This window comes from Pinus tabuliformis, chromosome J, assembly GCF_031772625.1.
Source record: "Pinus tabuliformis cultivar Carrire ecotype Pingquan chromosome J, CPIR1, whole genome shotgun sequence".
Taxonomy (NCBI): Eukaryota; Viridiplantae; Streptophyta; class Pinopsida; order Pinales; family Pinaceae; genus Pinus; species Pinus tabuliformis.
In genome coordinates, this window is record NC_142295.1 from 319,026,874 (window position 1) to 319,050,154 (window position 23,281).

Sequence of the window (23,281 nt, forward strand, 5' to 3'; positions counted from 1 at the left end):
TCCCACTTAACTGTTAGACCATATCCCAGGATTCCAGATGAAAATTCTCTTCTTCATGGCATTTTTTGTCAACTAAAATGAGGGCAATGAGAAAAAGGGCACAAACAAACAAGACTAACCACTGAGAGAGTTCTGCTGACATGGCATCACTGCTGTACTGGATAAAACAACAATGACCAAATATGATAAAAACTCTGGCTGATGCCCTCCACCCTGATGATGTCGAGTTATGGAAATCTGCCTTATCTTTCTTTGCCATCTTTTCCTCTGCAAGAGATGAAGCGCTTGTCCACCGCAACCTGCCTTGTAGTTTAAGTGGGTTGGAGCATAAAGGGCCAAGGGCCGAAGCTCCGCATGGCTTGCAGTATCTACATTGGTAGGATGTATGGTATTGCTTTTGAGCGTACCGCAAACTTTTCGGGCGTGGGAACAATTCTGCCTTCAATGAGAAAGTATGAAATACATGTGATACAGCTTGAGTGGGCCTAATGGTTAAGAGCATGTGTTTCCTCCTAAGAGGTCACAAGTTCAAAACTAGAGGGGGGTAGAGTATGTATGCCTTCGTAGACTTAGCGGTCAAATCGCCGCGCGGAGGTGGGTCCCTTGTCCCACAAATAAGGGGGTCTCATCTGGCTTGGCTGTGACCTTAAAATGGATATTATTATTATTATTATGGATATTATTATTATTATTATTATAATTACGTCATGGCCGTATTGCGACCTGGACGTATATAGGTTTAAACTTACTTGGTTGTTTTTTAGCTCTGTATAGCTGACGTTTCCTTAATATGTTCACGGCATTCTGTAATCAGCGATTTTATAGTTGTGAGGTGTGATATCACAGTTTTACTAGTATTTTTAGTATTCTTATGTTGATTGTGATTTTAAAATTAAAAATATTGCTCTGAAAAGCTAGAATTGTGTAAATATCAGATTCCAAGGTATTTCAAAAATCTAAATAATTTAACAACATTTTTTTAAACCCAAGCTAGATGGTATCACCTACTTAATCTCTCAATGGCGTCACTTCATTTTCCAACTTTCCAGTAGCAGGGCAAGCAAGCACTGCTACAGGCCTAAATTTTGCGAGCTTGAAATGATTATGTGAACCATTTAATATTGGAACTAATGCATAGGTAGTTAGTGTGATGATTATATATATATATGAGTAGGTATGTAATATTTAATAATTAAACCTAAAATAATGCAATCGTTCAAATTGCAAATTATTACAGTAAATTCAGCAGTTCCGCGTTAGAATATCATCAAACAACAATTACGATGACCCAAATATTTAATAATTAAACAAAAAAATAATGCAATCATTCACATCGCACATTATTACAGTAAATTCAGCAGTTTTGCTTTAGTATATCATCAAACAACAATTACTATGACCCAACGATTAATTAGTAAAATGTTTAAAAAAAACTGAATACACTCTGACTTAGAAGAATTGGAAAATTGATCAAAGAAAATCACGAAAATTACCATGGCCAATTTCGTTTCAGATATAAAATATATAGACAACCTACAGACTCCATCACAGTTGCAAATGTCCAATAAACCTGCAAGAAACCTATATGCATATTAATGAGTTATTTTAATTTGCATTATTATTTTTATTTTATAAATATTAAAAACTGATTGTTTTATTGTTTTATTTGTGGGTTATTATAATATTTTTTTCAATAAATTAAGATAATTGAAAATTTTGTATTATTTTATTTTTTTGATAAATATTAAAAAGCGATTGTTTTATTGTTTTATTTATGGGTTATTATAATATTTTTTTCAATAAATAAGATAATAGAAAAACAAGAAATCGATGATTAATATTTACCTTTTCTATATTTCCAAATTTATTTTAAATTTATATCATAAATGTCATAAATTTATGCTCAACTCAAATTTTTAAAATGGTGAAGTTTCTTTTTATCCCTCATATTCACAAACTTCTCAATTTGACAATAAAACATGGCTTCCCTAAGATTTGAGGGCAAAGTCTTATTGTCCCTATCTTTAAAAGTGAGGTAAAAACATTTCCTTCAACTATAAGACCACTATGATTAGCCATATTTTAGCCAAATTATATGGGTTCATTTTGGAAAACAAGGTTAGCCTATGGCTCGAAAGCCACTATAAAAGAGCTAAAGGGAATACTGACTTTAGGAGACATCACTTAGCTACTAAACATCTTGTCACTCTTAAAGAGACTATTACTGATTAGCCACATTTTAGCCAAATTATATGGGCTCATTTTGGAAAACAAGATTAGCCTATGGCTCAAAAGCCACCGTAAAATAGCTAAAGGGAAAACTGACTTTAGGATACATCACTCAACTACTAACCATTTTGTCACTCTTAAAGAGACCATTGTTGAAGAATGTCGCAATAGTAGAACTAATCTCTTATGTTGTTTTGTTGACTTTGGAAAATATTTCGACACAGTTCCTCAAGATAAGCTACGGAAAAGACTTGAACAGATAATGGTTCCTCTCAGTTGAGGGTTGCTATAATTTGACAATCTAAACTGTTGTCGCCAAGCATACAACCGCCGAGGGTTGGTCTAAAGAAATTATATGCAATATCAGTGTTAAGCAAGGGTATCCCCTATCCCCTACCCTTTTTGGCATTTACACTTGTAAGCTAAAAAATTGTTTGGAAGTTGCGGGATGCAATGGCCCCAAGCTCAATGGTAGGGCCATTACTCTTCTCCTTATTACGATATTTTCCTCCTAGCCTTAAGCCACGATTATCTCGAAAAGCAGCTTAAAATCCTCCATGATTATTGGTCCATAATGGGTATGATTGTTAACACCGACAAGACTAATGTGATGATAATTAAATCCAAAAATATCAACTGTGATAATTTTATCTATGATACCAATTGTTGAAAAGTGTGCAACAAGAAATGCTAAATTTAGAAAGTGTTAAAAATAGATCTACTAAAAATAGCATGTCTAAAAATAGCAGTTTGGCCAATGAGCGTTTTGGCCACCTTGGGTGAGAGGTGAAACTGCTAAAAATAGCATTTTTGGGTCCCTTCCTATTTTTAGCAGTCCCTGGTCTAACTATAGGAAGTAAAAATGAATTTGGTCTTACCAGCAGTTTAAAATATTAATTAATTAATCTCCATGAGTTAATTAGTTATGGAAAATTAAATTTGAAGTCTTTGTGAGATCATGCAATTATTTTCTCTCTTGATTTAGGAATTTATCCCTTGATTAAAGGAGATAAAGTTCAGTTCTATATTGAGAGGATCAGTTGACTTAGTTTAACTTAGTCAAGTTCAGATAGATTAATTTAACAAGTTGTTAAATTAATGAGATATAGTTTGTTGATGCTTGCATGCATGTGACAACTATTATTTTCAGATAACTGAGTATTCTCTCATGAATAACTAATGCATGGCAGTTCAGACAAAGACCCAATTGAGATCAGATGAAGGACATTGTACTATCAGATGCTAAAATATTTCTAGTAAGTATTCCTTGCAAGAGGAAGAAATCTATTTTCTTCTATGACTACGTAGGTGGACTTGAGGTGACAACAAGTATGATTAGGCCAATTTTTAGCCTATATAATGAAGCCTAGGTAGTCCATGATTTTCATCTTCTGATTGAAGATCATCAGGATCTTCTAATTACAGAGAGAGCAGGATAGTTATTAAGCTGATTCTTTTTGTATGTTGTTGAGGATCTACACTTGATTGATAATACAGTGTTGGGGTTTTAGGCAGGTGTTTTCCTCGGGTAAACTCTTCTATGTTATGTGTGATTGATTCCTTCTTATCAGTTATATGTGTTCTTATTGATGTTGCTCATGGTTGATTAAGCTTCCGCTAAATTGTTTGTAGAAGTAGATCAAGTGTTTTTCTTTAGTACATTATATTACTAGGTTGATCTACAGGTGGGAAATTTCTACATGGTATCAGAGCAAGCTGATTTGTAGAAAAAGTTCTACATGGTATCAAAGCTAGCTGATTTGTAGGAAAAATTCTACAAAACACTCCATGGTATCGGAGCACAGGTGATCAAGGAAGAACAATATAGAAGAAGGAATTCAAAGTTTATTATTTGGTATATAGATCTCAAGTTCTTATCACATCTATTTCACCGATGACATTCTATGGTTTGAGGCTTGAGTATGCCCTTCATGGCAGCTCAAACTATATAGCTTGGAAGGATTGCATGGAGGTAGTATTGGAAGATAACGTCCTTAAGGACTTCATTAATCAAGAAGTCCCTAAGCCTACTGGTGCTACTCAACTGGTGGAATGGAAGAAGTGTGTGGCTAGAGCTAGGAGAATTCTTTTGGAGGGAGTGCGAGATCACATTGTCTTGAGCCTCCATGGGAGGGAAACTCCGCATGCAATGTCGAAAACATTGAAAGATTTATATCAGAATAGCAGTGATCAGAGGAAGCTGGCACTGAAGGAAAAACTTCGAAAGATCAAGTGTGAAAAGGATGAGACGATCTCTATATATCTCACCAAGCTCATCACATGCAGGGATGAGTTTGTAAGTGTAGGGGTCGTGACAGCTGATGATGATATGGTGAGTCTAGCATTCCTTGGCCTTCCTAAGGGCTGGCATAGCTACCAATACTCGGTTAATGGAAGGGAGAAACTGCCAGATTGGGAATGACTATGGTCGGATTTGACGCAGGAGGAGATCAGACAGAGCACCAGAGATGGTTCTTCATCCATGGAGGATGAGGAGAATTGTGCCTTAACGAGTAAGGTGAAGAAGGGTAAGGAGAAGGTTTCTCTTTCCAAGTCTAGTTCTTCCCATGGTGGGAAGAAGTTTGACAAATCGAAAGTGCGATGCTTTCATTGTCATGAGGTGGGCCATTATGCTACAAATTTTCCACAGAGGAAATCCAAGAAGGGATCCGGGGAAGGATCTAAAGGTGAGGCACTTGCTTCACAGTTTGAGTTGGATTTCACACTCTTCGCATGCATGGTTTCATCCATGGTGGGAAGTGGTTGGTTTCTTGACAGTGGAGCTTCTTTCCACATGACCGACGACAAGAGTTTGTTTAGTACTTTGGAGGAGAAAGATATCCAGATACTCATAGCAATGGGTAATGATGAAAAGTATAGTGTCTTAGGTGTAGGCACAGTTATTTTTCAGAGGGAGCATGAAGCTCACCTTACCTTGACCGATGTCAAGTATGTACCAAGACTGAAGAGAAACTTGGTGTCGATCATGATGCTAGAAGAGAGAGGCTATGATGTAGTCTTCAGTAAGGGAAAGGTTTTCCTTAGACACATCATCACTAGACAGGTGAAGCAGATTGGTTCACGGGTCAAGAACCTGTATGCTCTTGATGTTCAAGATGCATGCAAAGCCTTGAGCATTAAGGCAACTGATGGAGACTTGGTTGTTGAGAGGGAGGGTATGTTACCTCTCAACATGCAACACCAGAAGAAGTCTCAGATGATTGTGGAGGAGCCATGATTGGTGCAACAGCTTCAGGAGGTTGTGGAGCAGCCACAACAAGGGAAGCTGAGTGTTGATCGAGTAGAGACATCTACTCATGCAGAGACCTCCAGTATGAGGAAACTTCGAGTCAGGTGGGTAGATTGATCACATGCAGCCATACCTCCAGGTAGGAGGTGGGGTGATATAGTGTGATCATCCCAAGGAAGAGGGGCAGGATCCTTGAGGTACCCAACCTCTTTGATTCGAATTTGCTGCGGGAGCCCCGATGAGGAGTAGCAGAAGTGACTAATTGGGTAGAGACAGATGCCGATGGAGCAACAGAGAGAGCTACAGTGTAGGAAACCCCAGGACAGCGCAAAGCTAGCAGGCTACAGCAATGCGAGAAACACAAGTGTGTTGCACAGTGCTAGGTGGCACAGAGAGGTGTGCAATGGTGCGAGATACATGGAGATGTTGCAGTAGCACAGATGTCAGAGAGGGAGCACTTGTCATCAGCAGGTAGAACATCAGCATCAGAGAGTCTTTTTTGTTCCAATAGTTGTTGGAGCAAGTGGACCTAGTGTATGTGTTGCATGCAGAACATTCCAGAGTTACAGGATCGGGTTTGCGAGGAAGCCTTTCATGTTGAGAGGGAGTGTTGAAAAGTGTGCAACAAGAAATGCTAAATTTAGAAAGTGCTAAAAATAGCAGTTTGGCCAATGAGTATTTTTTCCACCTTGGGTGAGAGGTGAAACTGCTAAAAATAGCATTTCTGGGTCCCTTCCTATTTTTAGCAGTCCCTGGTCTAGCTATAGGAAGTAAAAACGAATTTGGTCTTACCAGCAGTTTAAAATATTAATTAATTAATCTCCATGAGTTAATTAGTTATGGAAAATTAAACTTGAAGTCTTTGTGAGATCATGCAATTATTTTCTCTCTTGATTTAGGAATTTATCCCTTGATTAAAGGAGATAAGGTTTAGTTCTATATTGAGAGGATCAGTTGACTTAGTTTAACTTAGTCAGGTTTAGTTAGATTAATTTAACAAGTTCTTAAATTAATGAGATATAGTTTGTTGATGCTTACATGCATGTGGCAACTATTATTTTCAGATAACTGAGTATTCTCTCATGAATAACTGATGCATGGTAGTTTAGACAAAGACCCAGTTGATATCAGATGAGGACAGTGTACTATCAAATGCTAGGATATTTCTAGTAAGTATTCCTTGCATGAGGAAGAAATCTATTTTCTTCTATGACTACGTAGGTGGACCTGAGGTGAAAACAGATATGATTAGGCCAATTTTTAGCCTATATAATGAGGCCTAGGTAGTCCATGAATTTCATCTTCTGATTGAAGATCATCAGGATCTTCTGATTGAAGATCATCAGGATCTTCTGATTACAAAGAGAGCAGGATAGCTATTGAGCTGATTCTTTTTGTATGTTGTTGAGGATCTACACTTGATTGATAACATAGTGTTGGGGTTTTAGGTAGGTGCTTTCCTCGGGTAAATTTTTCTGTGTTATGTGTGATTGATTCCTTCTTATCAGTTATATGTGTTCTTATTGATGTTGCTCATGGTTGATTAAGATTCTGCTAAATTGTTTGTAGAAGTAGATCAAGTGTTTTGCTTTAGTACATTGCATTACCAGGTTGATCTACAAGTGGGAAATTTCTACATGGTATCAGAGCTAGCTGATTTGTAGAAAAAGTTCTACATGGTATCAAAGCTAGCTGATTTGTAGGAAACATTCTACAAAATTCTACACCAATTACTTGGAGAAGGTTTCTTCATACAAATATTTAGGTATTGACATTCATCATCAACTCGACTAGAATTATAACATTGAAAAAATGACTATTGGAGGCTAGAAATGTTATTATAAGCTTGAAAATAATTGTAAGTCGACTGATCTTTAGGTTTAGAGTAAAAAAACTCCTCTTTGAGACTCTTGTCACCCATGTTATTGTATATGGTTGTGAGGTTTGGGTTTGTACTATATCTAGAGAATTACGGAGGGAGATCGAATCGATCCAAAATAAATTTATAAGATACAACCTCATGATTAAAGGAGATACTCCCTATCCTATCCCCTTGATTGAAGCTGGGCTTTCTCTCATTCAAAGCATGGCTATGTTTAGGTACTTGATGTATAAGAAGAAGCTTTACAACATGGAAGCCAAGATGTTCCACAAAATTGCTTCTAACTCTAGTAAAAAACCCCACCTCTAGCTCAAACGAGGATGACATAAGGATGCCCATTCTTGGCTCAACCATTGGGGGATAAAGGAGAAGACCATCTTGGAGAATAAGGATAATATTAAAAATACTATTACCTCCAATTTTAAGGATAAATTATGGGATGCTAAGGAGCTAGAGGGGAAAAGGAAGATGAGATATTATAAAGAGGTAATCAACCCCACTCTTGCTAACTTAGCTTTTTGTCTTGATCAATGCTAAGAAGAAAATGAATATTGTGAAGATAATAACTAATTCTCATGAGCTTCAAAGTGAAATTGGGTGTTGGTCTATTCCCAAAACAACATGGGATGAAAGAATTTGTCATCTTTGTGATAATAAGAGGGTTGAAGATGAAAAACACTTTCTCTTGGATTACCAAGCTCTTACTTAGCTTCGTTCTCATTTCCAAAACATCTACCACACTACCAACCATTTTGACTTGTTAAGGCAACAAAGTTATAGTGATCTAGGCACACTTATTTCCCCTTTTTTATCATAGAAATAAAAATACTAGCAATTGATCCTAAAGGTGCAAAGATACACTAGAGGAACAAAATATTTTGGAAGATCATATTGAAAAACTAAATCACTAAATATAATAGAACAAATATTAGATAAAATACTATTTGAATTTTATTTTGAGAAAACTCTATGAGAAATCCTCTATTTTAGTTGTTTCTTACTTGTTGATAGAAAATTTATGGTTACAACATTTGATTATGCCTAAAGTAACATGATTGATGGAAAATTAGGTAGGTAAATAGGTAAATGACCACACAATTTATATAAATCCTTATTTAAATCTGGGAGTATTGAAAAATTCTTGGTTTAGTATACTGCTATGTTGGGAACGACAAATTGTGAAGACAAAATGGATTAGTTTTTACACTATTGTTGTGGGGAAAAGTGTCTATTCAGAACGACCCTATCCCACTAAGGTGTGACAGTGCCTTAGCAACAAACAGAGAAAACTACTTTTGTATTCTTCTTTATGAACTATAAACGAAGAGGAATAGGATGAACCAACCTGTGTCTTGCGCTAGTCCTTTGATCCAATCTCTCTCCTCTTTGACAGCTTCCAGCTACTTGCTCCCTTACTTGCCCAGCTTCACCAAGTTCCTGTAAGATCACAGAAGAAGAAAACTACACAAAGACATAGATTTATATTCATAAATAGCTTAGGATCAGATTTAAGCTAAACACACAAATGTAACAAACATCAATGATACACAAGCATGTAGGAGAAACTCAAATAGTTTTATTGATATAACAAGAAGATCCAGGAGGAGATACAACCAATGATTCCCGATCCAGCATCAACCTCCCAGCAAAGGAATCCCTTCTTCACCTCCAACAAAGCATAAATCACCCAATACTCTGATCTCAATCTCAAAACCAACAGCAATTCTCTGTAATGTACAAAATTCCCGCCCCTGGATCTCTGGGATGAGGGATCCATATATAGATGTATGCAAAGAAGATGAGTCAGCTTGTCATTTGACTAGTGTCTTCTCTCTGTCAGTTCTTGCTTCCACTTGGAGGCTGAGAGCCTCTTACTCATCCTTGGTCGAACTCAGTGAGGCAAGTGTCATGGAGGAAGATTCTGGAAGCTTCCATTGTCTTTCCACCTTGCGGAATGGCACTACCATTTGTCATTTCCCGCTCAACGCACCCTGGTAGTGCATTTAGCTAGTGTATTGTGGTGCTATGCAATGCAGGTAGCTAGTGGAGCAGCTGAAATGATCTTGATTTGACTGATTCTGAGCAGTTTCTGGTGGAGAACTTCTGTGAAAAGCTGTGGTTTGCTGGCCTTGTTCCTTTAGGGGCAGTAACAACACTTTTAGGGACTTTGGATCCCTTGGTTTATGGACATTTCATGCTTAGAGTTGTAAGGCACAAAAATGTCTATAACAGTTGCCCCCTAAAGTATGAGGTCGTTTATCGGGTGAAATGCTTTATTAGGAGGATCCAAAGTTATTTCAATGTTGGGAGGAGACCTGTAATAAGATACAATACAATACATTATTTTCATACTGTTTTCATGATCTAGCTGAGGCGGGAATTCCCATGCTCAGCTTTATAAATTCATTTTCATGTACATAGGACAGACAATCGTCTGATGGTAGACTGATGATTCTGATAGAGCCATCATCCTTTTGGTAGGATGATTATCTGTGCTGCAAGGCTGTACATTTCAATGTCTTTATTCTCCTGAATATATATCGCAGCCTGGATGGATGAAACTAGATCTGGGGTCTTCAATCTCTTCCGATCTTCACTCGAAGTACAAGTCGATCCATGTGAGAAATGCTTTGAAGTCGAACATGGAAAGACATCGCTTGATTACCAGTCAATGATGTAAACTGTTAACAAGCGCGAGAGAAATCACCGATAATGATGATGACCCTCAAGGTACTGTAGTACAATTCACGTGGTGTGAATAAAGGACTTGGCGTCAAACACCACGCAAAATCTTTCGGTCGAAGGTCATTGATGTATACCTGTCGTCGGAAGTGAGAAACTTGCCATTGAGGCATGCAAGCTCCAAAGTACTGAAGGGGTTGTTCCTAGATCAACTTCTTGGATAATGAGCTGATGTCGACAAGAAGCGATCTGTCAAAGGAGGGCCTTAATGAATCCCACATCAATGACACGGAACGGAGCAAATGATTTTGATGGAGGTGAAAGCGATCTGATGATACATGGTTCAGGATGGCGGTCATGAAAGAATGAAGTATAATGTATGGTAGTGGATGGGACACAGGTGACTTCTCTGGATGACTTCCCTTGAACATGTCGGCGACACTTATGTGATGGATTGGTAGCATTTACCCCAAATGTGGATAGTATGGCATGACCATGGTGATGTGACCGGTGAATGAAACAACCCAACCCGACTGAGGCACGGAGTGGAAGTGTCATGTTCAAGAGCGACTTGCTACCAATAAAGATTCTTTGAGTTTTTCCCAATTTTTCCCCAGTCATTGCTGACCAGTAACTCTTTATTTTTGTCAAGCTTGAGGAGGATAACATATGCTTGTTCTATAATTTGCCCTTCGGGCAAACCCATTGCTATGTTTTAACGAGCCTAGTGATAGTGAAACTCGTTCTCGTCTAAAGGCAAGTTTGTCGCTATTAATATTTTTAACGAGTCTAACGACAAAGATAACTCGGTCCTTTTCATTTTTAGAGAGTCTGAAAAGGTACGTAAAGTTAACTCTGGAATTCCTTTTTCGTCATCTAATCCCTTAAGTCCAAAAAAGTATAAAATAATACAGAAGGGATGAATTTTCGATAGTTTTAACGAGCCGAACAAAACAAGCGCTCGATCTTTTTGTGCAATAATCCCTCAGGTCCAAAAAGATTAAAATCTAGAGGAGGGATAGCACTTCTGGTCGCTTTAACGAGATGGAAGGCCAAAACTCGGCAATCTTTTCATATTTTACGAGTCAGATGAAAAGAGCTTAAAGAAGACTCGTCTTTTGAGGAACGAGTGATAAAATGGGTAGCAACTGATTCCAGGTAAGGTTTGGAATCTTCCAATCACGGCAGTGTGACAAGGATGGCTAGTGATATCACTCTTCGTAGCTGTTCCTCAAAATGGGTAAACAATCAAATGGAGGTGAATGATCGGCCAATGGAAAAGTGGAGGTGACGGTGCAAACACGACCAAGGCTTTAATGGCTGATAATGCTACATTCACGGTGGTTATTTACCGGAGGATAGTTCATTTTTTAACGAGCTTAAATGTGGATTGAAACACTTGCTCGGTCTTATGTTTATTTTTTAACGAGCTTGAACTATGTGCTAAAACTGCTCGATAATCCAGTCATATGATAAGAATGTCTCATATAAAACGGCAACATTTAGATTTTTGCCGCACATCCTTTCTTTGTGCAAGTTAGGAAACGACTAATCCTATGAGTTTAAAGGGTTAGCCTACGGGTTTAAAGGGAGGACCTAAAAATTTGAAAAATAAATAGCCGCCCCTTGCTTGCACTCCAAAAGGTTTGCATGCCCCCAGGTATAAAATATGGTTTCAAGGTTACCCCTCAATTTGCAGATAAAACATTTGTTCTATCAGGAAAGGCCTACCTCTTACAGGCTACCAAAGAGTGCTCTATTCACGTTACAAATAAAACACTTCCTCGGCGATGTCTACCGAAATAAACAAAGGTGAGCAGAGACGCGCGCCACTCACATAACTTTGACAAGAGAATCTTATTCTAGAATAACCCCTCTTCCACTGACAGACGGGGTACAGACTAGTCATATTCTCCCGCGGAAACTTACCCTATACCCAAAGTTTTCCTGCCAAAGCATACCAGGACGCATGCCCCCTGGGTTTCAGTCATATCCCTTCGAATTACTCGCGCTCATTGGGAGGATGGACTGGGGGTTGAGACACTTCTTGCATGAAGAGACCATTTAGGGATGGTATATGACTATTTGCTATGCGTGATCCAGGAAATGAAAGCTGGTCCACGAGCTTGACCACTCTTCCTTCGTGCGGAAAACACATTACTCTAAAGAGTGAGGAGATGATGGCTCCCATGCAATAAATATAGTCTCGTCCAAGGAGTAGATTGTAATCTAAGGGTCCTTGAACTACCATTACGTTCATTTGAACTGTCTTCCTTCTCAATGTTATGGGCACATTGGGAAGGATCCCTAAAGGTCGACTGGTTCCTTTATGAAAGCCTGTCAGATTTCTCATTTCAGGCGAAAGCGGTGGCGAACCAAGCGCTTTCCAAGCAGTAGAGGAAAGGATACTCACAGAAGCCCCCTCATCTATGATGGTACCAGCCATGACCATTCTGTATATTTGAACGATAATTCGGAATGGTACACTTGCTGGTAAGCGGGGTCTGCCTAGTTGATTCCAGTCGAAGGAGACAACTAGGTTGCTTGGAGGTGGGACCGAGTAGACGGCCGGGTATGGCTCTGATGAACTTCCTTCCTGCGGTAAAGGAATGGGTAGACTGCCCCCTCGTTCGTCGGAGTCTGTGTTGATGAAGAGAATTTGGACGGTGTCATCCTTGTTCTCTTCCGTGACGGTATCATCCGAAGATGAAACCTCTGAAGGCAAGACCGGGTCAACTGCCGCCTCGAACTTTTGACTTTCGTCTGGTATGGATTCAGATGGTTTATCTTCAATGATAGGTGCTTCGGCTAACCACCTGAGAGGGGCAGCCGGGTTTTCAACTGGTGACGGACTCGGCAAGAGTTTTTTATATCTAGGAGGAAGTCGTAACGGTGAAACCGGACAATCTTCTAGAACTCTTTTAGCCTCGTCTAAGAAGGGACAACGGTGGACGTCATGATCGCCTTCGCACAGTTTACAAGGAAATCTAGCTTTCCCTTTTTGTCCTGTGGCTTCACTTTCACTAGTTGACGGTGTGCTGTCAACATGGCCATCAGAGGTTGACGACACCGGATTGTGCAAACGGGGAGACCAGTCCCTTAGTATCCGAGGGATGCAAGGACAATCTCTGTGAAAGTGGTCTCCCTTGCAAATGACACATGGCGATTTAGGCCTGGTCGGTGCAGTGTGTGGATTTTCGTTAGACGACACTCGTTTGCCCCCATTCGCTTTTGGCTCCTTCTTCTTCTTCTCTTTCTTCTTCTTTTCCTTCTTCTCCTTAGGAACTTGACTTTTGGCTTTTCCAGCCCCATCAAGCGAAGAGGAAGGAGGAGAGGAAGAATTAGAGGAAGTAGAAGGTTGGTGGGTAACTCTGGACTGGTCTAACTGCTGATTCGATTGTTCAGGAATAGTGGTGTTCTGAACGACATTGGTTGAGAAGAGCCATACTGGCAAGCCAATTGTCAGTCCTGGAAGCGACAAGGTGGCCATATGGGGTGCACCAACATCTCCCCAAGAGGAGAAGGGACTAGGATTTCCACCAAGGGGAATTCCTTGGTTGGTAGACTCCATTTTCTCAACCCAAGATCAACGTAGGAAAAGGGTGATGAATATTCCGTTTAAAATAAATTTTAAGACGCTTTAGACACAACTTGTTTTTTCTGTTTTTAAGAGTCGAGAAAAAACAAAAGATGACTCTAGTCTCCTTCGATTATTAATGAGCCTGAAGTGACAAGTGCTCAGATGGACCTTTTCTGTTAAGGAGTCTAAAAGGGAATGAAAGGGATTGCTCTGGAGATCTAGGTAGAGGGAGTACCAAACCAATCACAAAACTGCAGAATACGTTTTACGGTACGGCAGTCAATCTTCCCGAATGCTATGTTCAGTGCATTGTGATCAGTAGGGCGGCCGACACGGCTTCCTATGGATAAAAGGTTTTAAGCCTATAGGGGTCTCCCAATATATACTCGACGGTACGTGGGAGCACAAGTCCGTACTGGCACTTATCGTCTCACAGTGGAGGAATCACCCAACCATCAGTGAGGACAACAGTTACCAGGCTTTACGACGCAGGAACACATCTCTAGCCTAGACCTCTATGTTGTGCGTTAAGTTCCAAAGCGTTGTTAGATTCATTCAATTTATTTTAAGTTGATCTTCCTTATAAGTTTGCCTTTTGGGTTCACCACGAGATGTAGATGTAATTCCTAAATGCAATCTAAAGATGATAAGCAAATCTTTTATCTCTTTTCAACAATGAAAATCCTAGCTACAAGGGGACAAGAAGGACACAATCTTTTCTCAAAGAGCAAAGAGCACACTGTAAATGCACTTATCCTAAATCAAGCCATACAAACTATCAATATGCAAATGCACAAGTGCATGTATTTGTTTTTCACTTTCTTAATATTGATGCCTAAAAAGAAAGTTGATGTACAAATCTGAATTCGCTTTCAAATGACAAACACAAACAAACTTCCTTTCGAAATCAAAAGGTAGAGAAGATTACGACACTTTACGATTTTCGAAATAAACACTCGTTTCAACACTAGAAAGTCACAAATTCAAACCAAAGGCAAAAGTAAAAGTATAATCGACTGTCAACAGCAAATAAACTTTCTCCTAAGACTAAAATCGACAGTTACGACAGATCTAAATCAAAGGAAAACTGTGACTATTTCACTTTTGCAATGGAAAACTGTAAATGATGCCACAAACACACAAAAACACCTACAGTATTTTTGTACAAAGGAGGCGGAATTAAGGCAAAGAAAAGGAGTTTTCAGACAGGTACACACACTGGTCACAGGCTGCAAAAATCAGAGACAAAACTGGACAAAATGAAGCAAAGAACCTCAGCTGCACAGGGCAAAGGCTGATCAGCGCACCTGTTGCACAGAGAAACTGAATTGCAGCGCAGGTAGCCCTCTCGAGACCTGCGTTGAAATGCAGAACCTCTTCACAGAGCCTGCGCTGGGGCAGAAACGAGACTTCTATCCGGGTTCTGGGTCACGGTTTGCAGTTTAATCTAGGGTTTTTGGCCGAGTAAAAGGAATTAGTAAGGTACAATTAGAGGGATGATTTAAAGGAGGACTAAGAGCTAGCACAAAGGGCAATCATATCATTTGTGAATCCATTGTTCAAATCATAGACAGATCTAGTGAATGGATTGAAGTAGCAGGTGTCTACTTTGCATTTGTAAATGGCAAATGCAGTTCGATTGCTACTTCTAAGTCTATGAAACAAATAGCAAGAGAAACACAAATAAACTAATTAGACAATCTCCCTAGCGGAGTCTCCATTTATGTATATGATCAGATATGTGAGTGGCCATCGTTTGTTTGAAGTTGGTAAGAAGTTCGTTTCCCGTTTCGTACCTTATCGGTAACTGAAAATGGGTTAAAAAGGTTGTGGCTAGGGTACTGAAGTTGTCGAATGAAGCTCTAGGAAATTCGATATACCATTTTGCTACCGGACTAGTTAACGTCCTCTGAAAAAGGCAAAGCCTAATCGAATCATCGTTTAGGGTGTTTGATGAACACCACAGATGAAATGTCATCACATGATTCGATGGATCTTCACCCGGATTTCCATTAAATTTAGGAATATCTGACGGAAGTTTATGCGGAATCGCTGGCCACCAAGGGGCATAAGCAATTGGATCATTTGCCAGCCGGTTTAGATCTGGTAATTCTAGATTTGCTACAAAGGGCAACTGTTGATTCAGGTTAGGCGAAGCATACTCAAGATAAGATGGAATCGCCTGAGCAATGGGTCTTTGCATACCAGCATAATGTATTTGATGTTGGCGACTTTGACAAGGTTGATGGGCATAACCACTATAATATGGTTGTTGATAACTGCTTTGGAAATGTGGTTGCCCATTACTTACAAAGACTTGTTGCTCAGGTCCTTGATATGATTGCTGGAATGGCGGTTGTTGAAATTGAACCAGCCCTGGTTGTTGGACCATTTGCTATTGTCCAATATTGGATGATTGACCAAGATGAGGAGTCATAGTACTTGTTTGATCCTAAGTCGCTCCAGATAAGGAGGCACTAACCTGAGGTTGTGATTGAGTCGTTGAGACAAGAGGCTGTTGTATTGCAACCTGAGAAACTTGGGGTTGACATACAACAGGTAACGCTTGTACTTGCGATGTAGTCACCATAGCAGGTATAGTGGGAACATTCGACACAGGGTGGACTGGTTGCATTGAATATACAACCCTTGGTTGCTGAGGCAGTATTGGTACCCAACCGCTGGATGTAATTCCAGTTTGACCTGAACTTTGTTGTAAACTCCCATATGGTTGTTCTCCGGGAGGGAACAATGAAAAGGCATACTGCCCTCCATATGGTGGAAATCCAGTACTTAAAGGGTATATTGGACTTTGAAGACACATTGGATCAACTTGTTGAGTTTCAACATAAGAAATACCAGATGATAATCTGGATGAAGAAATAGGAACTGACCATGTCGTCGAAACAGTCCCCGATTGGACTCCGGCTTGTTGTTGATAACCTGCTGGGACAGTTGGCATACCATCGAACATCGTTGGAGTAGCAACAGGAGGCTCTGCCACTGCTGCATCGGATGACACAGTCCTGGATGTTGATGGTTGTTCAGACATATCTAATCTATCCAAAAGATTTCCTAGTGATTCTACAAGAACTTGTGATGAACGGAGACTAACTTCGAAGATTTTGTTGTGGGGAAAAGTGTCTATTCAGAACGACCCTATCCCGCTAAGGTGTGACAATGCCTTAGCAACAAACAGAGAAAACTACCTTTGTATTCTTCTTTATGAACTATAAATGAAGAGGAATAGCATGAACCAACCTGTGTCTTACGCTAGTCCTTTGATCCAATCTCTCTCCTCTTTGACAGCTTCCAGCTACTTGCTCCCTTACTTGCCCAGCTTCACCAAGTTCCTGTAAGATCACAGAAGAAGAAAACTACACAAAGACATAGATTTATATTCATAAATATCTTAGGATCAGATTTAAGCTAAACACACAAATGTAACAAACATCAATGATACACAAGCATGTAGGAGAAACTCAAATAGTTTTATTGATATAACAAGAAGATCCAGGAGGAGATACAACCAATGATTCCCGATCCAGCATCAACCTCCCAGCAAAGGAATCCCTTCTTCACCTCTAACAAAGCATAAATCACCCGATACTCTGATCTCAATCTCAAAACCAACAACAATTCTCTGCAATGTACAAAATTCCTGCCCCTGGATCTCTGGGATGAGGAATCCATATATAGATGTATGCAAAGAAGATGAGTCAGATTGTCATTTGACTAGTGTCTTCTCTCTATCAATTCTTGCTTCCACTTGGAGGCTGAGAGCCTCTTACTCATCCTTGGTGTTGTGGGGAAAAATGCCTATGCAGGACGATCTTATCCACCTAAGGTGTGACAGTGCCTTAGCAACAAACAGAGATAGCTATTCTAGTATTCTTCCTTTATGAATTAAGAATGAAGAGAGAGATGGATGGACTAACCGGTGTCTTCCGTTTGTCCCTCGATCCAGCTTCTCTTCTCTTGGAGAGTTCCCAGCTACTTGCCTTCTCGCTCGCCCAGCTTCAAGAGGTTTCTACAAGATCACAAGAAGAGAACACTACATAAGACATGGATTCATATTCATAACTAGTTCAGGATTAGAAATAAACTAAACATACTAATGAAATCATACATCAAAAATACATCAGTATATAGGAGAAACCAAGATAGCTTTATTATGAATAACAAGGTTCAGGAAGAGATACAACCCAGAGGGCTCCAATCCAGCATCTCCTTCCCAGCAAATGGAATTCCTATCTTCACCCCCTTCAAAGCATTAAGCACCCAATGATTCCAATCTCAAACCAACAACAATTCTTTGCAATAACAAAATTCCAGCCTTAAGATCTCATGGAGGAGAGATCCATATATAGATGTTTGGAGAGAGGATGAGTCAGCTTGAGATCTGACTAGTGTCCTCTCCCTCTGTTAGTTCTTGATTCCACTTGGAGATTTGGAACCTCTTACTCATCACCAGTCGAATTCCCTGAGGCAAGTGTCATTTTGGAAGCTTCCTGGGTTCTGACACCTTGAGAAATGAACTTGCCACATGTCCATTCTCGCTCAGCGCAGGTAGCTAGTGTTGCCTTTGACATTCAGCGCAGGTAGCCAGTGCTGGCTTTGACATTCAGCGCAAACAACTAGTGGAGCCACTGAAATGATCCTGAATTGACTTGTTTTTGAGCAGTTTCTGGTGGAGAACTTCTGTGAATTGCTGTGGTTTGTTAGCCTTGTTCCTCTAGGGGTAGGAACAACATGTTTAGGGACTTTGGATCCCTTAGATTATGGACATTTCATGCTCAATGTTGTAAGGCACAAAAATGTCTATAACAGTTGCCCCCTAAAGTATGAGGCCATTTATCGGGTGAAATGCTTTATCAGGGGGATCCGAAGTTCATCCAATGCTGGGAGGAGACCTGTAATAAGATACAATACAATACATTATTTTTCATACTGCTTTCATGATCTAGCTGAGGCGGGCACTCCCATGCTTAGCTTTATAAATTCATTTTTCTGTACATAGAACAGACAATTGTCTGATGGTAGACTGATAATTTTGATGAAATTATCATCCTTTGAGTAGGATGATTATCTGCTGCAATGATGTACATGTCAATGTCTTTATCTTTCCTGAATATATATCGCAGCCCGGATGGATGAAACTAGATCCGGGGTCTTCAAACTCGTTCGATCTTCACTCTAAGTACAAGTCGATCCATGCGAGAAATGTTCTGAAGTCGAACATGGAAAGACATCGCTTGATTACCGGTCAATGATGTAAACCGTTAACAAGTGCGAGAGGAATCACCGATAATGATAATGACCCTCAAGGTATTGCAGTACAATTCACGTGGTGTGAATAAAGGACTTGGCGTCGAACACCACGCAAAATCTTTCGGTCGAAGGTCATTGATGTATACCTGTCGCCGGAAGTGAGAAACTTGCCATTGAGGCATGCAAGCTTCAAAGTACTGAAGGGGTTGTTCCTAGATCAGCTTCTTGGATAATGAGCTGATGTCGACAAGAAGTGATCCGTCAAAGGAGGGCCTTAATGAATCCCACATCAGTGACACAGAACGGAGCTAATGATTTTAATGGAGGTGAAAACGATCTGTGACATATGATTTAGGGTGGCGGTCATGAAAGGATGAAGGATAATGTATGGCAGTGGATGGGACACGGTTGACTTTTCTAAACGACTTCTCTTGAACATATGGCGACACTGATGCGATGGATCGGTAGCATTACCCCAAATATGGATGGTATGGCGAGACCATGGATGTGACCGATGAATGAAACAACCCAACCCGATTGTGGTACGGAGGAAAAGTGTCATGTTCAAGAGCGACTTGCTACCATCAAAGTTTTCTTGAGTTTCTCCCAATTTTTCCCCAGTCATTGCTGACCAGTACCTCTTTATTTTTGTCAAGCTTGAGGAGGATAACATATGCTTGTTCTATAACCTACCCTTTGGGCAAGCCCATCGCTATGTTTTAACGAGCCTAGCGATAGTGAAACTCGTTCTCGTCTAAAGACAAGTTTGTCGCTATTTAATGAATTTAACGAGTCTAACGACAAGGATAACTCAGTCCTTTTCATTTTTAGAGAGCCTGAAAAGGTACATAAAGTTAACTCCAAAAGTCCTTTTTCGTCATCTAATCCCTTAAGTCCGAAAAGTATAAAACAATACAGAAGGGATGAGTTTTCGATAGTTTTAACGAGCCGAATAAAACAAGCGCTCGATCTTTTTGTGCAATAATCCCTCAGGTCCAAAAAGATTAAAATCTAGAGGAGGGATAGCACTTCCTGTCCCTTTAATGAGCTGGAAGGCCAAGGACTCGGCAATCTTTTCATATTTTACGAGTTAGTTGAAAAGAGCTTAAAGAAGATTCGTCTTTTGAGGAACGAGTGATAAACAGGGTTAGCAGCTGATTCCAGGTACAGGTTGGAATTTTCCAATCACGACAGTGTCACAAGGATGGCTAGGTGAAATCACTCTTCGCAGCTGTTCCTCAAAATGGGTAAACAATCATATGGAGGTGAACGATCGGCCAAATGAAAAGTGGAGGTGACGGGCAAACACGACCAAGGCTTTAATGGCTGATGATATTACATTCACGGTGGTTATTTACCGGGTAGGTTCATTTTTTATTTTAAAATGAGCTTAAACGCTGGTGGAAACACTTGCTCATTTCTTATGTTTATTTTTTAACGAGCATGAAGTCCGCATTAAAACTGCTCAGATCTTGCGTTTATTTTTTAACGAGCATGAACTGTGTGCTAAAACTGCTCGATGATAAGTTTGCATGCCCCCAGCATAATAACGCAAATCGAGGTGCATGCCTATTGGTCACTATTTAAGCATAGTAACGCTTGAGGTACAACCCATTACGGGGTTGCGCCAGTGGAATTCCGTCATAATCCATTAACTCGTAGGCTCCTTTTGCTAACACTCGTTTAACAATATAGGGGCCCATCCATAAAGAATTAAATTTACCTGCTCCCAATTTATCGGATTCTTGGTCATAAAGCAAGACCAAGTCACCTTCTGAGAAGACACGGGGTTTGACATTTTTGTCGAACTGCACCTTGACTTGTTTCTTATGGGCTTCGTTAGCCAAAGTGGCATCACGACGGGTTTCATCCAATTGGATTAATTCCAAGAAACGAGCCTCTTCTTCTGAAGTTCCGGGGAGGAGATCAATTGCGAGTTTAAGAGACGAGATTTCACACTGGATTGGCAAGACTGCTTCCAGGCCATACACCAGTGGGAAAGGTGTGAACTCGGTCGCATTCCTTACTGATGTTCGGTAAGCCCACAAGGCTGAGTACAGGATTAGGTGCCACCTTCTTTTGTGAACCCCGATCATCCTTTGCAACATACGCTTCAGGACCTTGTTGATTGCTTCAACTTGTCCGTTGGCTTGCGGATAATACGGGGTAGAGCTGTTGTGAGATAGCCCTAGTTTGGCAGCTAATTCAACCATCATGTGATTGCGAAAATGCGATCCATGATCTGTAACTATAGCATGTGGTACGCTGAACCTGGTGACTACATGATTGAAAAAGAAAAGGGCAGCTGTTTCACCAGTGTTATCTAATGTAGGCATCGCCTCGGCCCATTTGGTAAAATAGTCAACGGCGACTATAATATACCCATGCCCCCCGGTCGAGGTGGGGTTACTTGTCATGAAATCGATGCCCCATTTGGCGAAAGGCCCAACAGCGACTATTCGCTGTAAAGGTGCGGGTGGTCTTCTGGTTTTGCTATCAAAAATTTGACAAGCATGGCAACTTCTGACTGCGGTTATGCAATCTTTGAACATGGTTGGCCAGAAGTATCCTGCTCGTAAGATTTTCTGTGCTGTAGCATATCCAGATTGATGCCCCCCACACGCGCCTGAATGACACTCATTCAGGGCTTTTTCGGCCTCTTCATGGGTGAGGCACCTCCTCAGAATTGTATCGATACCACGACGGTAAAGCGTATCACCGACGATCATGTAGTCTTTCGCTTGGTATCGTATACGTTTCTGTTCTGAGTGAGAGGTGTCAGGCCTGAATTTTTGGGTTTGGAGATAAATTATTATATCTCCATACCACTCATTGCTTGCAGATATGAGAAACAAACTTTCATCCACGATTGATTCTTCGGATGTTTCATCGTTGGACGACGATGGGAGATCGCACAATAATTCTGCGAAAACTAAAGCTTTCTTTGATTTGGATTTCACAAATTCTAGATCAAACTCTTGAAGGATCGCTATCCATTTTGAATATTTGCCCCCCAGCAACTGTCGCGACAATATATAAGTCATGGGGTTGCAATCTGATAGAATGGTAGTTTTCCGAAAGAGGACATAATGTCGAAATCTTTGTATCGCTTGAACAGCAGCGAGTGCTAGCTTTTCAACGTAAGAATATTTTCTTTCTGTATCATTCAAATTTTTACTTAAATAATATATTGGATGTTCAGTTCCATCGACTTCTTGAACTAAAACCATCGCAATGGTCGTATCTGCTGCAGACAGATACAGGTTAAAATCTCTTTGATAGTCCGGGGCATACATTAATGATGCTTTTACTAGAGAATCTTTTAGAGCATCAAAGGAAGCTTGCGCCACCTGATCCCAGACAAAAGGTACATCCTTTTTCAAAAGACGAGTATAACCTTTAGCAAGTTCTGCGTAATTTGGAATGAACCTCCTCAGAAAGTTTGCTTTCCCTTGGATTTTCTGAATCTGAAGCAAATTTGAAGGTGGAGGCAAATTAATGATTGCCTGAACCTTTCAAGGGTCGAGACGAATCCCATCCTTAGAGACCACAAAGCCAAGTAAACGACCAGAACTGACGCAAAATACACATTTGTGCGGATTGAGTCTTATCTTGTAGTGTCGGCAACGTAGAAATATCGCTCTTAAATGATGCGGATGATCAGTCCGCTTTCGCGAATGAGCCAGAAGGTCGTCAAGATATGGTTGAACTATGTTCTTGATGTCATGGAAGGCATAATTCATTGCCCTCTGAAATGTCGCCCCTGCGTTCTTTAAACCAAAGGGTAATTTTCGATAAGCGAATGTGCCCCACGTACAAATGAATGCAGTCTTTGACTGGTCCTGTGGGCGGATATTTATTTGATTATACCCGGAAAATCCATCCATGAATGAAAAGATTTCACATCCGGCGCATTCATCAATTATCTGGTCGATGAAGGGTGTAGGGTAGTTGTCTTTCGGACAAGCTTGGTTTACATCCCTATAATCGACACACACTCTAATTGTCCCTTGTTTCTTCATAACAGGGACAACATTCGATACCCAATCGGTTAGAGGAACCGGGTAGATGAAACCAGCATGGAGAAGCTTTTCAACTTCTGCTTTAATGGCAGCGGCTTTCTTGGGGTGCACCTGCCGAAGCCGTTGTCTTACTGGTTTGACATCAGGATACATCTTAATTTCATGTTCAACGATACTCGAGTCGATGCCTGGCATTTCATCATATGACCAAGCAAAGACATTTCTGAACTCGCGAAAAAGAGCGTTATATATTTCCAGTTCTGAAGGAGAACATCCTTTGCCGACATAAATATTCTCTACAACATTTGTCTTAGTCGAGATATTTATGGCTATAGTCTCTTCAATATTGGATAAGTTTCGCTCGG

General features: G+C 40.2%; 1 pseudogene; it reads left to right on the plus strand.

The window, feature by feature from the left end:
- LOC149227030 (uncharacterized) overlaps positions 1-469 on the plus strand; it is a 28,809-nt pseudogene extending 28,340 nt beyond the window's left edge.
- Positions 470-23,281: the final 22,812 nt, after the last annotated feature.